The sequence below is a fragment of the Cryptomeria japonica genome, unplaced genomic scaffold, assembly GCF_030272615.1.
Source record: "Cryptomeria japonica unplaced genomic scaffold, Sugi_1.0 HiC_scaffold_359, whole genome shotgun sequence".
NCBI lineage: Eukaryota > Viridiplantae > Streptophyta > Pinopsida > Cupressales > Cupressaceae > Cryptomeria > Cryptomeria japonica.
The window spans coordinates 30,569-51,172 of NW_026729181.1; the positions used below are offsets into that span (position 1 = coordinate 30,569).

At 62.7% G+C, this 20,604-nt stretch overlaps 2 non-coding genes across 2 annotated transcripts; both read right to left on the minus strand.

The window, feature by feature from the left end:
• Positions 1–8,973: 8,973 nt before the first annotated feature.
• LOC131870971 (5S ribosomal RNA) lies at positions 8,974–9,092 on the minus strand. Its single transcript, XR_009369271.1, has one exon. It is a non-coding gene; the product is annotated as a 5S ribosomal RNA (ribosomal RNA).
• A 7,804-nt stretch (positions 9,093–16,896) lies between these two features.
• Positions 16,897–17,015, minus strand: LOC131870950 (5S ribosomal RNA). The gene has a single exon (XR_009369251.1). It is a non-coding gene; the product is annotated as a 5S ribosomal RNA (ribosomal RNA).
• Between the last annotated feature and the right edge of the window lie 3,589 nt (positions 17,016–20,604).

Consider the following 20,604-nt stretch of genomic DNA (forward strand, 5'->3'; position numbering starts at 1 on the left):
ACGCACCTTAGTACCCACCCCGTTACCCACCCTAGGACCCACCCCGTGACCCACCTTGGCCAGGGTGGGTGCCTTGGTGCGCACAACTTGCCTGGGCTGCACACCAGGGCGGGCTCAAGATGGCACCCGCGTTCCGTTTTTTTCACTATCTTTCAAAACGGAAATTTTAAAATCTCATTTTTTTCTTTTTTTTGCCTTTTCTGGAAATTAGTGAAGGCAGCGCATCAAAGGTGCGCAATGCTGGTGCGAACCCGGGAGCGCTCCGATGTGTGCTCCAAGGTGCGGCGTGCACGAAGTCCGAGCCCGGTTTGCCCCGGGTGCGCACCTCGCGTGCACCTTCGCCGGGGTGAGCACCTTGGCTGGGTTGCGCGCCCTGGTGCGTACCAAGGAGCGCTCTGAAGTGTGCTCCAAGGTGCGGCGTGCACGAAGTCGGAGCCCGGTTTGCCCCGGGTGTGCACCTCGGGTGCGCACCTCGCGTGCACCTTCGCTGCGGTGGGCACCTTGGCTGGGTTGCGCGCCTTGGTGGGCACCATGCAGTGCACGAAGTCGGAGCCCGGTTTGCCCCGGGCGCGCACCTCCGCCAGGGTGGGCACCTTGGTGCGCACAACTTGCCTGGGCTGCGCATCAGGAAGGGCTCAAGATGGCACCCGCGTTCCGTTTTTTTCACTATCTTTCAGAACGGAAATTTTAAAATATCGTTTTTTTTTGCCTTTTCTGGAAATTAGTGAAGGCAGCGCATCAAAGGTGCGCAACGCTGGTGCGAACCTGGGAGCGCTCCGATGTGTGCTCCAAGGTGCGGCGTGCACGAAGTCGGAGCCCGGTTTGCCTCGGGTGCGCCCTGGTGGGCACCATGGTGCGCACCAAGGAGCGCTCCGAAGTGTGCTCCAAGGTGCGGCCTGCACGAAGTCGGAGCCCGGTTTGCCCCGGGTGTGCACCTCGGGTGGGCACCTTGGTGCGCATGCCTTGCCTGGGCTGCGCACCAGGGCGGGCTCAAGATGGCACCCGCGTTCCTTTTTTTTCACTATCTTTCAAAACGGAAATTTTAAAATCTCATTTTTTTTTGCCTTTTTCTGGAAATTAGTGAAGGCAGCGCATCAAAGGTGCGCACCTCGCTGCCCACCACGGTGCGCAACGCCGGTGGGCACCCGGGAGTGCTTCGAAGTGTGCTCCAAGGTGCTGCGTGCACGTTGTCGGAGCCCGGTTTGCCCCGGGTGCGCACCTCGCGTGCACCTTCGTCGGGGTGGGCACCTTGGCTTGGTTTGCCCCGGCTGCGCTCCGAAGCGGGGTTATTGGAGCGCCGCCTCTTTTTTTGTCGGAGCGTTTGGTGGGGTTTCTCGCATTGGCTCTTCCGAGGCCCGGTTGCCACCCTGGCGCGCACGAAGTCGGAAGTAGGGTTAATTGCCCGGGTGCGCACCTTTGCCAGGGTGGCACCTTACCTGGGCTGCGCACCAGGGCGGGCTCAAGATGGCACGCGCGTTCCGTTTTTTTCACTATCTTTCAAAACGGAAATTTTAAAATCTCCTTTTTTTTTTGCCTTTTCTGGAAATTAGTGAAGGCAGCGCATCAAAGGTGCGCACCTCGCTGCCCACCTTGGTGTGCTCTGAGGTGCGCACCCGGGAGCGCTACGAAGTGTGCTCCAAGGTGCGGCGTGCACGTTGTCGGAGCCCGGTTTGCCCCGGGTGCGCACCTCGCCTGCACCTTGGCCGGGGTGGGCACCTTGGCTGGGTTTGCCCAGGGTGCGCTCCGAAGCGGGGTTACTGGAGCGCCCCCTCTTTTTTTGTCAGAGAGTTTGGTGGGGTTTCTCGCATTGGCTCTTCCCAGGCCCGGTTGTTGGGTGCGCTCCCACCCTGGCGCGCGCGAAGTTGGAAGTTGGGTTAATTGCCCGGGCGCGCACCTTCGCCAGGGTGGGCACCTTGGTGCGCAAACCTTGGCTGGGCTGCGCACCAGGGCGGGCTCAAGATGGCACCAGCATTCCCTTTTTCTCACTATCTTTCAAAACGGAAATTTTAAAATCTCGTTTTTTTTTTGCCTTTTATGGAAATTAGTGAAGGCATCGCATCAAAGGTGCGCACCTCGCTGCCCACCTTGGTGTGCTCCGAGGTGCCCACCACGGTGCGCAACGCCGGTGCGAACCCGGGAGCGCCCCGATGTGTGCTCCAAGGTGCGGCGTGCACGAAGTCGGACCCCGGTTTGCCCCGGGTGCGCACCTCGCGTGCACCTTGGTGCGCACACCTTGGCTGGGTTGCGCGGCCTGGTGGGCACCATGGTGCGCACCAAGGAGCGCTCCGAAGTGTGCTCCAAGGTGCGGCGTGCACGAAGTCGGAGCCCGGTTTGCCCCGGGTGCGCACCTTCGCCGCGGTGGGCACCATGGCGTGCACGAAGTCGGAGCCCGGTTTGCCCCGGGTGCGCACCTCGCGTGCACCTTCGCCGGGGTGGGCACCTCGGCTGGGTTGCGCGCCCTGGTGCGCACCAAGGAGCGCTCTGAAGTGTGCTCCAAGGTGCGGCGTGCACGAAGTCGGAGCCCGGTTTGCCCCGGGTGTGCACCTCGCGTGCACCTTCGCTGCGGTGGGCACCTTGGCTGGGTTGCGCGCCTTGGTGGGCACCATGCAGTGCACGAAGTCGGAGCCCGGTTTGCCCCGGGCGCGCACCTCCGCCAGGGTGGGCACCTTGGTGCGCACAACTTGCCTGGGCTGCGCACCAGGAAGGGCTCAAGATGGCACCCGCGTTCCGTTTTTTTCACTATCTTTCAGAACGGAAATTTTAAAATATCGTTTTTTTTTGCCTTTTCTGGAAATTAGTGAAGGCAGCGCATCAAAGGTGCGCAACGCTGGTGCGAACCTGGGAGCGCTCCGATGTGTGCTCCAAGGTGCGGCGTGCACGAAGTCGGACCCCGGTTTGCCCCGGGTGCGCACCTCGCGTGCACCTTGGTGCGCACACCTTGGCTGGGTTGCGCGCCCTGGTGGGCACCATGGTGCGCACCAAGGAGCGCTCCGAAGTGTGCTCCAAGGTGCGGCGTGCACGAAGTCGGAGCCCGGTTTGCCCCGGGTGCGCACCTCGCGTGCACCTTCGCCGCGGTGGGCACCATGGCGTGCACGAAGTCGGAGCCCGGTTTGCCCCGGGTGCGCACCTCGCGTGCACCTTCGCCGGGGTGGGCACCTTTGTGTGCAGACCTTGGCTGGGTTGCGCGCCCTGGTGGGCACCATGGTGCGCACCAAGGAGCGCTCCGAAGTGTGCTCCAAGGTGCGGCCTGCACGAAGTCGGAGCCCGGTTTGCCCCGGGTGTGCACCTCGGGTGGGCACCTTGGTGCGCATGCCTTGCCTGGGCTGCGCACCAGGGCGGGCTCAAGATGGCACCCGCGTTCCTTTTTTTTCACTATCTTTCAAAACGGAAATTTTAAAATCTCATTTTTTTTTGCCTTTTTCTGGAAATTAGTGAAGGCAGCGCATCAAAGGTGCGCACCTCGCTGCCCACCACGGTGCGCAACGCCGGTGGGCACCCGGGAGTGCTTCGAAGTGTGCTCCAAGGTGCTGCGTGCACGTTGTCGGAGCCCGGTTTGCCCCGGGTGCGCACCTCGCGTGCACCTTCGTCGGGGTGGGCACCTTGGCTGGGTTTGCCCCGGCTGCGCTCCGAAGCGGGGTTATTGGAGCGCCGCCTCTTTTTTTGTCGGAGCGTTTGGTGGGGTTTCTCGCATTGGCTCTTCCGAGGCCCGGTTGCCACCCTGGCGCGCACGAAGTCGGAAGTAGGGTTAATTGCCCGGGTGCGCACCTTTGCCAGGGTGGGCACCTTACCTGGGCTGCGCACCAGGGCGGGCTCAAGATGGCACGCGCGTTCCGTTTTTTTCACTATCTTTCAAAACGGAAATTTTAAAATCTCCTTTTTTTTTTGCCTTTTCTGGAAATTAGTGAAGGCAGCGCATCAAAGGTGCGCACCTCGCTGCCCACCTTGGTGTGCTCTGAGGTGCGCACCCGGGAGCGCTACGAAGTGTGCTCCAAGGTGCGGCGTGCACGTTGTCGGAGCCCGGTTTGCCCCGGGTGCGCACCTCGCCTGCACCTTGGCCGGGGTGGGCACCTTGGCTGGGTTTGCCCAGGGTGCGCTCCGAAGCGGGGTTACTGGAGCGCCCCCTCTTTTTTTGTCAGAGCGTTTGGTGGGGTTTCTCGCATTGGCTCTTCCCAGGCCCGGTTGTTGGGTGCGCTCCCACCCTGGCGCGCGCGAAGTTGGAAGTTGGGTTAATTGCCCGGGCGCGCACCTTCGCCAGGGTGGGCACCTTGGTGCGCACACCTTGGCTGGGCTGCGCACCAGGGCGGGCTCAAGATGGCACCAGCATTCCCTTTTTCTCACTATCTTTCAAAACGGAAATTTTAAAATCTCGTTTTTTTTTTGCCTTTTATGGAAATTAGTGAAGGCATCGCATCAAAGGTGCGCACCTCGCTGCCCACCTTGGTGTGCTCCGAGGTGCCCACCACGGTGCGCAACGCCGGTGCGAACCCGGGAGCGCCCCGATGTGTGCTCCAAGGTGCGGCGTGCACGAAGTCGGACCCCGGTTTGCCCCGGGTGCGCACCTCGCGTGCACCTTGGTGCGCACACCTTGGCTGGGTTGCGCGGCCTGGTGGGCACCATGGTGCGCACCAAGGAGCGCTCCGAAGTGTGCTCCAAGGTGCGGCGTGCACGAAGTCGGAGCCCGGTTTGCCCCGGGTGCGCACCTTCGCCGCGGTGGGCACCATGGCGTGCACGAAGTCGGAGCCCGGTTTGCCCCGGGTGCGCACCTCGCGTGCACCTTCGCCGGGGTGGGCACCTCGGCTGGGTTGCGCGCCCTGGTGCGCACCAAGGAGCGCTCTGAAGTGTGCTCCAAGGTGCGGCGTGCACGAAGTCGGAGCCCGGTTTGCCCCGGGTGTGCACCTCGCGTGCACCTTCGCTGCGGTGGGCACCTTGGCTGGGTTGCGCGCCTTGGTGGGCACCATGCAGTGCACGAAGTCGGAGCCCGGTTTGCCCCGGGCGCGCACCTCCGCCAGGGTGGGCACCTTGGTGCGCACAACTTGCCTGGGCTGCGCACCAGGAAGGGCTCAAGATGGCACCCGCGTTCCGTTTTTTTCACTATCTTTCAGAACGGAAATTTTAAAATATCGTTTTTTTTTGCCTTTTCTGGAAATTAGTGAAGGCAGCGCATCAAAGGTGCGCAACGCTGGTGCGAACCTGGGAGCGCTCCGATGTGTGCTCCAAGGTGCGGCGTGCACGAAGTCGGACCCCGGTTTGCCCCGGGTGCGCACCTCGCGTGCACCTTGGTGCGCACACCTTGGCTGGGTTGCGCGCCCTGGTGGGCACCATGGTGCGCACCAAGGAGCGCTCCGAAGTGTGCTCCAAGGTGCGGCGTGCACGAAGTCGGAGCCCGGTTTGCCCCGGGTGCGCACCTCGCGTGCACCTTCGCCGCGGTGGGCACCATGGCGTGCACGAAGTCGGAGCCCGGTTTGCCCCGGGTGCGCACCTCGCGTGCACCTTCGCCGGGGTGGGCACCTTTGTGTGCAGACCTTGGCTGGGTTGCGCGCCCTGGTGGGCACCATGGTGCGCACCAAGGAGCGCTCCGAAGTGTGCTCCAAGGTGCGGCCTGCACGAAGTCGGAGCCCGGTTTGCCCCGGGTGTGCACCTCGGGTGGGCACCTTGGTGCGCATGCCTTGCCTGGGCTGCGCACCAGGGCGGGCTCAAGATGGCACCCGCGTTCCTTTTTTTTCACTATCTTTCAAAACGGAAATTTTAAAATCTCATTTTTTTTTGCCTTTTTCTGGAAATTAGTGAAGGCAGCGCATCAAAGGTGCGCACCTCGCTGCCCACCACGGTGCGCAACGCCGGTGGGCACCCGGGAGTGCTTCGAAGTGTGCTCCAAGGTGCTGCGTGCACGTTGTCGGAGCCCGGTTTGCCCCGGGCGCGCACCTCGCGTGCACCTTCGTCGGGGTGGGCACCTTGGCTGGGTTTGCCCCGGCTGCGCTCCGAAGCGGGGTTATTGGAGCGCCGCCTCTTTTTTTGTCGGAGCGTTTGGTGGGGTTTCTCGCATTGGCTCTTCCGAGGCCCGGTTGCCACCCTGGCGCGCACGAAGTCGGAAGTAGGGTTAATTGCCCGGGTGCGCACCTTTGCCAGGGTGGGCACCTTACCTGGGCTGCGCACCAGGGCGGGCTCAAGATGGCACGCGCGTTCCGTTTTTTTCACTATCTTTCAAAACGGAAATTTTAAAATCTCCTTTTTTTTTTGCCTTTTCTGGAAATTAGTGAAGGCAGCGCATCAAAGGTGCGCACCTCGCTGCCCACCTTGGTGTGCTCTGAGGTGCGCACCCGGGAGCGCTACGAAGTGTGCTCCAAGGTGCGGCGTGCACGTTGTCGGAGCCCGGTTTGCCCCGGGTGCGCACCTCGCCTGCACCTTGGCCGGGGTGGGCACCTTGGCTGGGTTTGCCCAGGGTGCGCTCCGAAGCGGGGTTACTGGAGCGCCCCCTCTTTTTTTGTCAGAGCGTTTGGTGGGGTTTCTCGCATTGGCTCTTCCCAGGCCCGGTTGTTGGGTGCGCTCCCACCCTGGCGCGCGCGAAGTTGGAAGTTGGGTTAATTGCCCGGGCGCGCACCTTCGCCAGGGTGGGCACCTTGGTGCGCACACCTTGGCTGGGCTGCGCACCAGGGCGGGCTCAAGATGGCACCAGCATTCCCTTTTTCTCACTATCTTTCAAAACGGAAATTTTAAAATCTCATTTTTTTTTTGCCTTTTATGGAAATTAGTGAAGGCATCGCATCAAAGGTGCGCACCTCGCTGCCCACCTTGGTGTGCTCCGAGGTGCCCACCACGGTGCGCAACGCCGGTGCGAACCCGGGAGCGCCCCGATGTGTGCTCCAAGGTGCGGCGTGCACGAAGTCGGACCCCGGTTTGCCCCGGGTGCGCACCTCGCGTGCACCTTGGTGCGCACACCTTGGCTGGGTTGCGCGGCCTGGTGGGCACCATGGTGCGCACCAAGGAGCGCTCCGAAGTGTGCTCCAAGGTGCGGCGTGCACGAAGTCGGAGCCCGGTTTGCCCCGGGTACGCACCTCGCGTGCACCTTCGCCGGGGTGGGCACCTCGGCTGGGTTGCGCGCCCTGGTGCGCACCAAGGAGCGCTCCGAAGTGTGCTCCAAGGTGCGGCGTGCACGAAGTCGGAGCCCGGTTTGCCCCGGGTGCGCACCTTCGCCGCGGTGCGCACCATGGCGTGCACGAAGTCGGAGCCCGGTTTGCCCCGGGTGCGCACCTCGCGTGCACCTTCGGCGGGGTTGCGCGCCCTGGTGGGCACCATGGTGCGCACCAAGGAGCGCTCCGAAGTGTGCTCCAAGGTGCGGCGTGCACGAAGTCGGAGCCCGGTTTGCCCCGGGTGCGCACCTCGCGTGCACCTTCGGCGGGGTTGCGCGCCCTGGTGGGCACCATGGTGCGCACCAAGGAGCGCTCCGAAGTGTGCTCCAAGGTGCGGCGTGCACGAAGTCGGAGCCCGGTTTGCCCCGGGTGCGCACCTCGCGTGCACCTTCGCCGCGGTGGGCACCATGGCGTGCACGAAGTCGGAGCCCGGTTTGCCCCGGGTGCGCACCTCGCGTGCACCTTCGCCGGGGTGGGCACCTCGGCTGGGTTGCGCGCCCTGGTGCGCACCAAGGAGCGCTCCGAAGTGTGCTCCAAGGTGCGGCGTGCACGAAGTCGGAGCCCGGTTTGCCCCGGGTGCGCACCTCGCGTGCACCTTCGCCAGGGTGGGCACCTCGGTGCGCACACCTTCTCAATGTTTTCTTGCCTTTTCTGGAAATTGGTGAAGGCAGCGCATCAAAGGTGCGCACCTCGGTGTGCTCCGAGGTGCGAACCCGAGAGCGCTCCGAGGTGCCCACGAAGTCGAAAGTCGGGTTAATTGCATTGTTTTCCCCGGGTGCGCTCCGAGGTGCGCAACATCGGCGCGCACCAAGGAGGGCTCCGAAGTGTGCTCCAAGGTGCGCACGATGGCGTGCACCTCTGGTGCGCACGATTCGGAGCTCGGTTTGACCGGGGTGCGCACACCTTGGCTGGGTTGCGCACCTTTTGTGCGCTCCAAGGTGCGCACGAAGTCGGAGCTCGGTTTGCCCCGGGTGCGCACCTTCGCCAGGGTGCGCACCTTGATGCGCACGCCTTGGCTGGGCTGCGCACCTTGGTGGGCGCCATGGTGCGCACCTTTCGTGCGCTCCAAGGTGCGCACGAAGTCGGAGCTCGGTTTGCCCCGGGTGCGCACCTTGGTGGGCGCCATGGTGCACTCCGAGGTGCCCAAGATTGGTGCGCACCAAGGAGCGCTCCGAAGTGCGCTCCAAGGTGCGCGCGAAGTCGAAAGTTGGGTTAATTGTCCGGTTTGCCTCGGGTGCGCACCTTGCGTGCACCTTCGCCAGGGTGGGCGCCTTGGTGCGCACACCTTGGCTGGGCTGCGCACACCTTGGCACCCGCGTTTCCTTCATTTTAAATTTTTTTTTTTTACAATCTCTCAAGTGGGAAATTCTATAATCTCAACTTTTTTTGCCTTTTCAGGAAACTTTTGAATGGAGCGCATCATTGGTGCGCTCCGAAGTGTGCTCCAAAGCTCTCTCCAGCTGCGTGCACCTGCCCCGGCCGCGCACCCGACCCCGCCCAGCTTCGCTCACCTGTCCCGGGCGTCTGGTGCGGAACCTTAGAGTAAGAAACATCACCGTGCACCTTGGCCAACGTGCGCGACTCGACCGAGCGCGCACTGGCCGAGGTGCACACCGATTTCACCTGGGTGCGCGCGCAGCACCTCGGGCGCACCGGGGTGCGCGCACAACGCCCGGGTTGCACCGTGGCCTGTGTGCTCGGGGCGCCTCGGGTGCGCGCTCGGTGTCGCCCCCGCGCGCGCGGTAGTGCGGGCAGCGCACCCCGGCCCGGCCCGGCCCCGACGAGAACGCAAACGGGCAAAAGGTTTATTCAAATAGCATTGCGACGCCCGGCGAAAAACTAAAAAAGGGTGCAACACCGGGACTTCCCGGGAGGTCACCCATCCCAGTACTACTCCGGCCCAAGCGCGCTTAACTGCGGAGTTCTGATGGGATCCGGTGCACTAACGCTGGTATGATCGCACCCGTTATGAGCTTGTCGCAGTGTGTACTTAGCAAACCGCGACCCACGTGCGAATCCACCCCGGCCACCCACCCCCGTCGAGGTGCACACCCTCCCTCGCGAAGTGCGCCCCGTTCGCCAAGTGTGAGCCCTGCCCGGGTGCGCGCACCTTGCTAGGGCGTCGGGTGTGCACCCGGCCCGGCCTACGTGCGTGCACCTGGAGGGGGCGTCGTGTGCGTGCAGTGTCCCGTCTGCAACGCGGTGCCCACACACCACCTCGGGCGCAACGACCTGCGCTCACATGTGGGCCGAGTGCACCTTGGTGCATGTTCGGGGCGCCTCGGGTGCACGCTCGATCTTGCCCCGGTGCACCAAGGCGCTCGGTTTGCCCCGGGTGCGCACTTGGTGCAAGGTGGGCACCCAAAATAGGGATCAAGCACCAAAACACAAGTTTCGGGATGCAAAATGGGACCCAAGGACCACAAATGCGTTCCAAGACCCATGATGGGTCCACGAGAACAAAAATGTGTTCCGAGACTTAATAAACAAATATTGGGTTTTAGGAGAAGAAACATGCTCTGATGCCCAAAACGAGAATCGACCCCGAAAAGGCCACAGGCCAAAAGTGGGATGCGAGACAAAAAAAAATGGGACCCGAGGACCAAAATTGGGTTCCCAGGTCGAAGACAGGGCAACCGGACAAGAAACGACCTCTAAGGCTCGAAATGAGTCCCGACGACTAAAACTTGACAAGAAGCACCCATCAGGCACCCAACTCGACACCCATGGGATGCCGACCCACCCGGGCTTCCACCTAGCACACCTTGGCACCCACCCACCCTCGCACCCAACCTCGCACCCAACTTAGCACCTTTGAACCCACATTGGCACTCACCCTGACCCTGGCACCTTGGAACCCACATTGGCACTCACCTTGACCCTGGCACCCACCTTTGCACTCACCTTGGGACCCACCCTGGCTCCCACCTCGGCACCCACCCAGACACCCACCTTGGTTCCTTGGCACCCACCTTGGATCCTTGGCACCCACCCCGACACCCACCTTGGCACGCAACTTGGCTACTTGCCACCCACCTTGGCTCCTTGACGCCCACCCCGACAACCACCCCGTGACCTACCCTGGCTAGGGTTGGTGCACACCCACCCTGGTGCCCACCTTGGCACCCACCCTATGACCCACCTTGGCACGCACCTTAGTACCCACCCCGTTACCCACCCTAGGACCCACCCCGTGACCCACCTTGGCCAGGGTGGGTGCCTTGGTGCGCACAACTTGCCTGGGCTGCACACCAGGGCGGGCTCAAGATGGCACCCGCGTTCCGTTTTTTTCACTATCTTTCAAAACGGAAATTTTAAAATCTCATTTTTTTCTTTTTTTTGCCTTTTCTGGAAATTAGTGAAGGCAGCGCATCAAAGGTGCGCAATGCTGGTGCGAACCCGGGAGCGCTCCGATGTGTGCTCCAAGGTGCGGCGTGCACGAAGTCCGAGCCCGGTTTGCCCCGGGTGCGCACCTCGCGTGCACCTTCGCCGGGGTGAGCACCTTGGCTGGGTTGCGCGCCCTGGTGCGTACCAAGGAGCGCTCTGAAGTGTGCTCCAAGGTGCGGCGTGCACGAAGTCGGAGCCCGGTTTGCCCCGGGTGTGCACCTCGGGTGCGCACCTCGCGTGCACCTTCGCTGCGGTGGGCACCTTGGCTGGGTTGCGCGCCTTGGTGGGCACCATGCAGTGCACGAAGTCGGAGCCCGGTTTGCCCCGGGCGCGCACCTCCGCCAGGGTGGGCACCTTGGTGCGCACAACTTGCCTGGGCTGCGCATCAGGAAGGGCTCAAGATGGCACCCGCGTTCCGTTTTTTTCACTATCTTTCAGAACGGAAATTTTAAAATATCGTTTTTTTTTGCCTTTTCTGGAAATTAGTGAAGGCAGCGCATCAAAGGTGCGCAACGCTGGTGCGAACCTGGGAGCGCTCCGATGTGTGCTCCAAGGTGCGGCGTGCACGAAGTCGGAGCCCGGTTTGCCTCGGGTGCGCCCTGGTGGGCACCATGGTGCGCACCAAGGAGCGCTCCGAAGTGTGCTCCAAGGTGCGGCCTGCACGAAGTCGGAGCCCGGTTTGCCCCGGGTGTGCACCTCGGGTGGGCACCTTGGTGCGCATGCCTTGCCTGGGCTGCGCACCAGGGCGGGCTCAAGATGGCACCCGCGTTCCTTTTTTTTCACTATCTTTCAAAACGGAAATTTTAAAATCTCATTTTTTTTTGCCTTTTTCTGGAAATTAGTGAAGGCAGCGCATCAAAGGTGCGCACCTCGCTGCCCACCACGGTGCGCAACGCCGGTGGGCACCCGGGAGTGCTTCGAAGTGTGCTCCAAGGTGCTGCGTGCACGTTGTCGGAGCCCGGTTTGCCCCGGGTGCGCACCTCGCGTGCACCTTCGTCGGGGTGGGCACCTTGGCTTGGTTTGCCCCGGCTGCGCTCCGAAGCGGGGTTATTGGAGCGCCGCCTCTTTTTTTGTCGGAGCGTTTGGTGGGGTTTCTCGCATTGGCTCTTCCGAGGCCCGGTTGCCACCCTGGCGCGCACGAAGTCGGAAGTAGGGTTAATTGCCCGGGTGCGCACCTTTGCCAGGGTGGCACCTTACCTGGGCTGCGCACCAGGGCGGGCTCAAGATGGCACGCGCGTTCCGTTTTTTTCACTATCTTTCAAAACGGAAATTTTAAAATCTCCTTTTTTTTTTGCCTTTTCTGGAAATTAGTGAAGGCAGCGCATCAAAGGTGCGCACCTCGCTGCCCACCTTGGTGTGCTCTGAGGTGCGCACCCGGGAGCGCTACGAAGTGTGCTCCAAGGTGCGGCGTGCACGTTGTCGGAGCCCGGTTTGCCCCGGGTGCGCACCTCGCCTGCACCTTGGCCGGGGTGGGCACCTTGGCTGGGTTTGCCCAGGGTGCGCTCCGAAGCGGGGTTACTGGAGCGCCCCCTCTTTTTTTGTCAGAGAGTTTGGTGGGGTTTCTCGCATTGGCTCTTCCCAGGCCCGGTTGTTGGGTGCGCTCCCACCCTGGCGCGCGCGAAGTTGGAAGTTGGGTTAATTGCCCGGGCGCGCACCTTCGCCAGGGTGGGCACCTTGGTGCGCAAACCTTGGCTGGGCTGCGCACCAGGGCGGGCTCAAGATGGCACCAGCATTCCCTTTTTCTCACTATCTTTCAAAACGGAAATTTTAAAATCTCGTTTTTTTTTTGCCTTTTATGGAAATTAGTGAAGGCATCGCATCAAAGGTGCGCACCTCGCTGCCCACCTTGGTGTGCTCCGAGGTGCCCACCACGGTGCGCAACGCCGGTGCGAACCCGGGAGCGCCCCGATGTGTGCTCCAAGGTGCGGCGTGCACGAAGTCGGACCCCGGTTTGCCCCGGGTGCGCACCTCGCGTGCACCTTGGTGCGCACACCTTGGCTGGGTTGCGCGGCCTGGTGGGCACCATGGTGCGCACCAAGGAGCGCTCCGAAGTGTGCTCCAAGGTGCGGCGTGCACGAAGTCGGAGCCCGGTTTGCCCCGGGTGCGCACCTTCGCCGCGGTGGGCACCATGGCGTGCACGAAGTCGGAGCCCGGTTTGCCCCGGGTGCGCACCTCGCGTGCACCTTCGCCGGGGTGGGCACCTCGGCTGGGTTGCGCGCCCTGGTGCGCACCAAGGAGCGCTCTGAAGTGTGCTCCAAGGTGCGGCGTGCACGAAGTCGGAGCCCGGTTTGCCCCGGGTGTGCACCTCGCGTGCACCTTCGCTGCGGTGGGCACCTTGGCTGGGTTGCGCGCCTTGGTGGGCACCATGCAGTGCACGAAGTCGGAGCCCGGTTTGCCCCGGGCGCGCACCTCCGCCAGGGTGGGCACCTTGGTGCGCACAACTTGCCTGGGCTGCGCACCAGGAAGGGCTCAAGATGGCACCCGCGTTCCGTTTTTTTCACTATCTTTCAGAACGGAAATTTTAAAATATCGTTTTTTTTTGCCTTTTCTGGAAATTAGTGAAGGCAGCGCATCAAAGGTGCGCAACGCTGGTGCGAACCTGGGAGCGCTCCGATGTGTGCTCCAAGGTGCGGCGTGCACGAAGTCGGACCCCGGTTTGCCCCGGGTGCGCACCTCGCGTGCACCTTGGTGCGCACACCTTGGCTGGGTTGCGCGCCCTGGTGGGCACCATGGTGCGCACCAAGGAGCGCTCCGAAGTGTGCTCCAAGGTGCGGCGTGCACGAAGTCGGAGCCCGGTTTGCCCCGGGTGCGCACCTCGCGTGCACCTTCGCCGCGGTGGGCACCATGGCGTGCACGAAGTCGGAGCCCGGTTTGCCCCGGGTGCGCACCTCGCGTGCACCTTCGCCGGGGTGGGCACCTTTGTGTGCAGACCTTGGCTGGGTTGCGCGCCCTGGTGGGCACCATGGTGCGCACCAAGGAGCGCTCCGAAGTGTGCTCCAAGGTGCGGCCTGCACGAAGTCGGAGCCCGGTTTGCCCCGGGTGTGCACCTCGGGTGGGCACCTTGGTGCGCATGCCTTGCCTGGGCTGCGCACCAGGGCGGGCTCAAGATGGCACCCGCGTTCCTTTTTTTTCACTATCTTTCAAAACGGAAATTTTAAAATCTCATTTTTTTTTGCCTTTTTCTGGAAATTAGTGAAGGCAGCGCATCAAAGGTGCGCACCTCGCTGCCCACCACGGTGCGCAACGCCGGTGGGCACCCGGGAGTGCTTCGAAGTGTGCTCCAAGGTGCTGCGTGCACGTTGTCGGAGCCCGGTTTGCCCCGGGTGCGCACCTCGCGTGCACCTTCGTCGGGGTGGGCACCTTGGCTGGGTTTGCCCCGGCTGCGCTCCGAAGCGGGGTTATTGGAGCGCCGCCTCTTTTTTTGTCGGAGCGTTTGGTGGGGTTTCTCGCATTGGCTCTTCCGAGGCCCGGTTGCCACCCTGGCGCGCACGAAGTCGGAAGTAGGGTTAATTGCCCGGGTGCGCACCTTTGCCAGGGTGGGCACCTTACCTGGGCTGCGCACCAGGGCGGGCTCAAGATGGCACGCGCGTTCCGTTTTTTTCACTATCTTTCAAAACGGAAATTTTAAAATCTCCTTTTTTTTTTGCCTTTTCTGGAAATTAGTGAAGGCAGCGCATCAAAGGTGCGCACCTCGCTGCCCACCTTGGTGTGCTCTGAGGTGCGCACCCGGGAGCGCTACGAAGTGTGCTCCAAGGTGCGGCGTGCACGTTGTCGGAGCCCGGTTTGCCCCGGGTGCGCACCTCGCCTGCACCTTGGCCGGGGTGGGCACCTTGGCTGGGTTTGCCCAGGGTGCGCTCCGAAGCGGGGTTACTGGAGCGCCCCCTCTTTTTTTGTCAGAGCGTTTGGTGGGGTTTCTCGCATTGGCTCTTCCCAGGCCCGGTTGTTGGGTGCGCTCCCACCCTGGCGCGCGCGAAGTTGGAAGTTGGGTTAATTGCCCGGGCGCGCACCTTCGCCAGGGTGGGCACCTTGGTGCGCACACCTTGGCTGGGCTGCGCACCAGGGCGGGCTCAAGATGGCACCAGCATTCCCTTTTTCTCACTATCTTTCAAAACGGAAATTTTAAAATCTCGTTTTTTTTTTGCCTTTTATGGAAATTAGTGAAGGCATCGCATCAAAGGTGCGCACCTCGCTGCCCACCTTGGTGTGCTCCGAGGTGCCCACCACGGTGCGCAACGCCGGTGCGAACCCGGGAGCGCCCCGATGTGTGCTCCAAGGTGCGGCGTGCACGAAGTCGGACCCCGGTTTGCCCCGGGTGCGCACCTCGCGTGCACCTTGGTGCGCACACCTTGGCTGGGTTGCGCGGCCTGGTGGGCACCATGGTGCGCACCAAGGAGCGCTCCGAAGTGTGCTCCAAGGTGCGGCGTGCACGAAGTCGGAGCCCGGTTTGCCCCGGGTACGCACCTCGCGTGCACCTTCGCCGGGGTGGGCACCTCGGCTGGGTTGCGCGCCCTGGTGCGCACCAAGGAGCGCTCCGAAGTGTGCTCCAAGGTGCGGCGTGCACGAAGTCGGAGCCCGGTTTGCCCCGGGTGCGCACCTTCGCCGCGGTGCGCACCATGGCGTGCACGAAGTCGGAGCCCGGTTTGCCCCGGGTGCGCACCTCGCGTGCACCTTCGGCGGGGTTGCGCGCCCTGGTGGGCACCATGGTGCGCACCAAGGAGCGCTCCGAAGTGTGCTCCAAGGTGCGGCGTGCACGAAGTCGGAGCCCGGTTTGCCCCGGGTGCGCACCTCGCGTGCACCTTCGGCGGGGTTGCGCGCCCTGGTGGGCACCATGGTGCGCACCAAGGAGCGCTCCGAAGTGTGCTCCAAGGTGCGGCGTGCACGAAGTCGGAGCCCGGTTTGCCCCGGGTGCGCACCTCGCGTGCACCTTCGCCGCGGTGGGCACCATGGCGTGCACGAAGTCGGAGCCCGGTTTGCCCCGGGTGCGCACCTCGCGTGCACCTTCGCCGGGGTGGGCACCTCGGCTGGGTTGCGCGCCCTGGTGCGCACCAAGGAGCGCTCCGAAGTGTGCTCCAAGGTGCGGCGTGCACGAAGTCGGAGCCCGGTTTGCCCCGGGTGCGCACCTCGCGTGCACCTTCGCCAGGGTGGGCACCTCGGTGCGCACACCTTCTCAATGTTTTCTTGCCTTTTCTGGAAATTGGTGAAGGCAGCGCATCAAAGGTGCGCACCTCGGTGTGCTCCGAGGTGCGAACCCGAGAGCGCTCCGAGGTGCCCACGAAGTCGAAAGTCGGGTTAATTGCATTGTTTTCCCCGGGTGCGCTCCGAGGTGCGCAACATCGGCGCGCACCAAGGAGGGCTCCGAAGTGTGCTCCAAGGTGCGCACGATGGCGTGCACCTCTGGTGCGCACGATTCGGAGCTCGGTTTGACCGGGGTGCGCACACCTTGGCTGGGTTGCGCACCTTTTGTGCGCTCCAAGGTGCGCACGAAGTCGGAGCTCGGTTTGCCCCGGGTGCGCACCTTCGCCAGGGTGCGCACCTTGATGCGCACGCCTTGGCTGGGCTGCGCACCTTGGTGGGCGCCATGGTGCGCACCTTTCGTGCGCTCCAAGGTGCGCACGAAGTCGGAGCTCGGTTTGCCCCGGGTGCGCACCTTGGTGGGCGCCATGGTGCACTCCGAGGTGCCCAAGATTGGTGCGCACCAAGGAGCGCTCCGAAGTGCGCTCCAAGGTGCGCGCGAAGTCGAAAGTTGGGTTAATTGTCCGGTTTGCCTCGGGTGCGCACCTTGCGTGCACCTTCGCCAGGGTGGGCGCCTTGGTGCGCACACCTTGGCTGGGCTGCGCACACCTTGGCACCCGCGTTTCCTTCATTTTAAATTTTTTTTTTTTACAATCTCTCAAGTGGGAAATTCTATAATCTCAACTTTTTTTGCCTTTTCAGGAAACTTTTGAATGGAGCGCATCATTGGTGCGCTCCGAAGTGTGCTCCAAAGCTCTCTCCAGCTGCGTGCACCTGCCCCGGCCGCGCACCCGGCCCCGCCCAGCTTCGCTCACCTGTCCCGGGCGTCTGGTGCGGAACCTTAGAGTAAGAAACATCACCGTGCACCTTGGCCAACGTGCGCGACTCGACCGAGCGCGCACTGGCCGAGGTGCACACCGATTTCACCTGGGTGCGCGCGCAGCACCTCGGGCGCACCGGGGTGCGCGCACAACGCCCGGGTTGCACCGTGGCCTGTGTGCTCGGGGCGCCTCGGGTGCGCGCTCGGTGTCGCCCCCGCGCGCGCGGTAGTGCGGGCAGCGCACCCCGGCCCGGCCCGGCCCCGACGAGAACGCAAACGGGCAAAAGGTTTATTCAAATAGCATTGCGACGCCCGGCGAAAAACTAAAAAAGGGTGCAACACCGGGACTTCCCGGGAGGTCACCCATCCCAGTACTACTCCGGCCCAAGCGCGCTTAACTGCGGAGTTCTGATGGGATCCGGTGCACTAACGCTGGTATGATCGCACCCGTTATGAGCTTGTCGCAGTGTGTACTTAGCAAACCGCGACCCACGTGCGAATCCACCCCGGCCACCCACCCCCGTCGAGGTGCACACCCTCCCTCGCGAAGTGCGCCCCGTTCGCCAAGTGTGAGCCCTGCCCGGGTGCGCGCACCTTGCTAGGGCGTCGGGTGTGCACCCGGCCCGGCCTACGTGCGTGCACCTGGAGGGGGCGTCGTGTGCGTGCAGTGTCCCGTCTGCAACGCGGTGCCCACACACCACCTCGGGCGCAACGACCTGCGCTCACATGTGGGCCGAGTGCACCTTGGTGCATGTTCGGGGCGCCTCGGGTGCACGCTCGATCTTGCCCCGGTGCACCAAGGCGCTCGGTTTGCCCCGGGTGCGCACTTGGTGCAAGGTGGGCACCCAAAATAGGGATCAAGCACCAAAACACAAGTTTCGGGATGCAAAATGGGACCCAAGGACCACAAATGCGTTCCAAGACCCATGATGGGTCCACGAGAACAAAAATGTGTTCCGAGACTTAATAAACAAATATTGGGTTTTAGGAGAAGAAACATGCTCTGATGCCCAAAACGAGAATCGACCCCGAAAAGGCCACAGGCCAAAAGTGGGATGCGAGACAAAAAAAAATGGGACCCGAGGACCAAAATTGGGTTCCCAGGTCGAAGACAGGGCAACCGGACAAGAAACGACCTCTAAGGCTCGAAATGAGTCCCGACGACTAAAACTTGACAAGAAGCACCCATCAGGCACCCAACTCGACACCCATGGGATGCCGACCCACCCGGGCTTCCACCTAGCACACCTTGGCACCCACCCACCCTCGCACCCAACCTCGCACCCAACTTAGCACCTTTGAACCCACATTGGCACTCACCCTGACCCTGGCACCTTGGAACCCACATTGGCACTCACCTTGACCCTGGCACCCACCTTTGCACTCACCTTGGGACCCACCCTGGCTCCCACCTCGGCACCCACCCAGACACCCACCTTGGTTCCTTGGCACCCACCTTGGATCCTTGGCACCCACCCCGACACCCACCTTGGCACGCAACTTGGCTACTTGCCACCCACCTTGGCTCCTTGACGCCCACCCCGACAACCACCCCGTGACCTACCCTGGCTAGGGTTGGTGCACACCCACCCTGGTGCCCACCTTGGCACCCACCCTATGACCCACCTTGGCACGCACCTTAGTACCCACCCCGTTACCCACCCTAGGACCCACCCCGTGACCCACCTTGGCCAGGGTGGGTGCCTTGGTGCGCACAACTTGCCTGGGCTGCACACCAGGGCGGGCTCAAGATGGCACCCGCGTTCCGTTTTTTTCACTATCTTTCAAAACGGAAATTTTAAAATCTCATTTTTTTCTTTTTTTTGCCTTTTCTGGAAATTAGTGAAGGCAGCGCATCAAAGGTGCGCAATGCTGGTGCGAACCCGGGAGCGCTCCGATGTGTGCTCCAAGGTGCGGCGTGCACGAAGTCCGAGCCCGGTTTGCCCCGGGTGCGCACCTCGCGTGCACCTTCGCCGGGGTGAGCACCTTGGCTGGGTTGCGCGCCCTGGTGCGTACCAAGGAGCGCTCTGAAGTGTGCTCCAAGGTGCGGCGTGCACGAAGTCGGAGCCCGGTTTGCCCCGGGTGTGCACCTCGGGTGCGCACCTCGCGTGCACCTTCGCTGCGGTGGGCACCTTGGCTGGGTTGCGCGCCTTGGTGGGCACCATGCAGTGCACGAAGTCGGAGCCCGGTTTGCCCCGGGCGCGCACCTCCGCCAGGGTGGGCACCTTGGTGCGCACAACTTGCCTGGGCTGCGCATCAGGAAGGGCTCAAGATGGCACCCGCGTTCCGTTTTTTTCACTATCTTTCAGAACGGAAATTTTAAAATATCGTTTTTTTTTGCCTTTTCTGGAAATTAGTGAAGGCAGCGCATCAAAGGTGCGCAACGCTGGTGCGAACCTGGGAGCGCTCCGATGTGTGCTCCAAGGTGCGGCGTGCACGAAGTCGGACCCCGGTTTGCCTCGGGTGCGCCCTGGTGGGCACCATGGTGCGCACCAAGGAGCGCTCCGAAGTGTGCTCCAAGGTGCGGCCTGCACGAAGTCGGAGCCCGGTTTGCCCCGGGTGTGCACCTCGGGTGGGCACCTTGGTGCGCATGCCTTGCCTGGGCTGCGCACCAGGGCGGGCTCAAGATGGCACCCGCGTTCCTTTTTTTTCACTATCTTTCAAAACGGAAATTTTAAAATCTCATTTTTTTTTGCCTTTTTCTGGAAATTAGTGAAGGCAGCGCATCAAAGGTGCGCACCTCGCTGCCCACCACGGTGCGCAACGCCGGTGGGCACCCGGGAGTGCTTCGAAGTGTGCTCCAAGGTGCTGCGTGCACGTTGTCGGAGCCCGGTTTGCCCCGGGCGCGCACCTCGCGTGCACCTTCGTCGGGGTGGGCACCTTGGCTGGGTTTGCCCCGGCTGCGCTCCGAAGCGGGGTTATTGGAGCGCCGGCTCTTTTTTTGTCGGAGCGTTTGGTGGGGTTTCTCGCATTGGCTCTTCCGAGGCCCGGTTGCCACCCTGGCGCGCACGAAGTCGGAAGTAGGGTTAATTGCCCGGGTGCGCACCTTTGCCAGGGTGGGCACCTTACCTGGGCTGCGCACCAGGGCGGGCTCAAGATGGCACGCGCGTTCCGTTTTTTTCACTATCTTTCAAAACGGAAATTTTAAAATCTCCTTTTTTTTTTGCCTTTTCTGGAAATTAGTGAAGGCAGCGCATCAAAGGTGCGCACCTCGCTGCCCACCTTGGTGTGCTCTGAGGTGCGCACCCGGGAGCGCTACGAAGTGTGCTCCAAGGTGCGGCGTGCACGTTGTCGGAGCCCGGTTTGCCCCGGGTGCGCACCTCGCCTGCACCTTGGCCGGGGTGGGCACCTTGGCTGGGTTTGCCCAGGGTGCGCTCCGAAGCGGGGTTACTGGAGCGCCCCCTCTTTTTTTGTCAGAGCGTTTGGTGGGGTTTCTCGCATTGGCTCTTCCCAGGCCCGGTTGTTGGGTGCGCTCCCACCCTGGCGCGCGCGAAGTTGGAAGTTGGGTTAATTGCCCGGGCGCGCACCTTCGCCAGGGTGGGCACCTTGGTGCGCACACCTTGGCTGGGCTGCGCACCAGGGCGGGCTCAAGATGGCACCAGCATTCCCTTTTTCTCACTATCTTTCAAAACGGAAATTTTAAAATCTCGTTTTTTTTTTGCCTTTTATGGAAATTAGTGAAGGCATCGCATCAAAGGTGCGCACCTCGCTGCCCACCTTGGTGTGCTCCGAGGTGCCCACCACGGTGCGCAACGCCGGTGCGAACCCGGGAGCGCCCCGATGTGTGCTCCAAGGTGCGGCGTGCACGAAGTCGGACCCCGGTTTGCCCCGGGTGCGCACCTCGCGTGCACCTTGGTGCGCACACCTTGGCTGGGTTGCGCGGCCTGGTGGGCACCATGGTGCGCACCAAGGAGCGCTCCGAAGTGTGCTCCAAGGTGCGGCGTGCACGAAGTCGGAGCCCGGTTTGCCCCGGGTACGCACCTCGCGTGCACCTTCGCCGGGGTGGGCACCTCGGCTGGGTTGCGCGCCCTGGTGCGC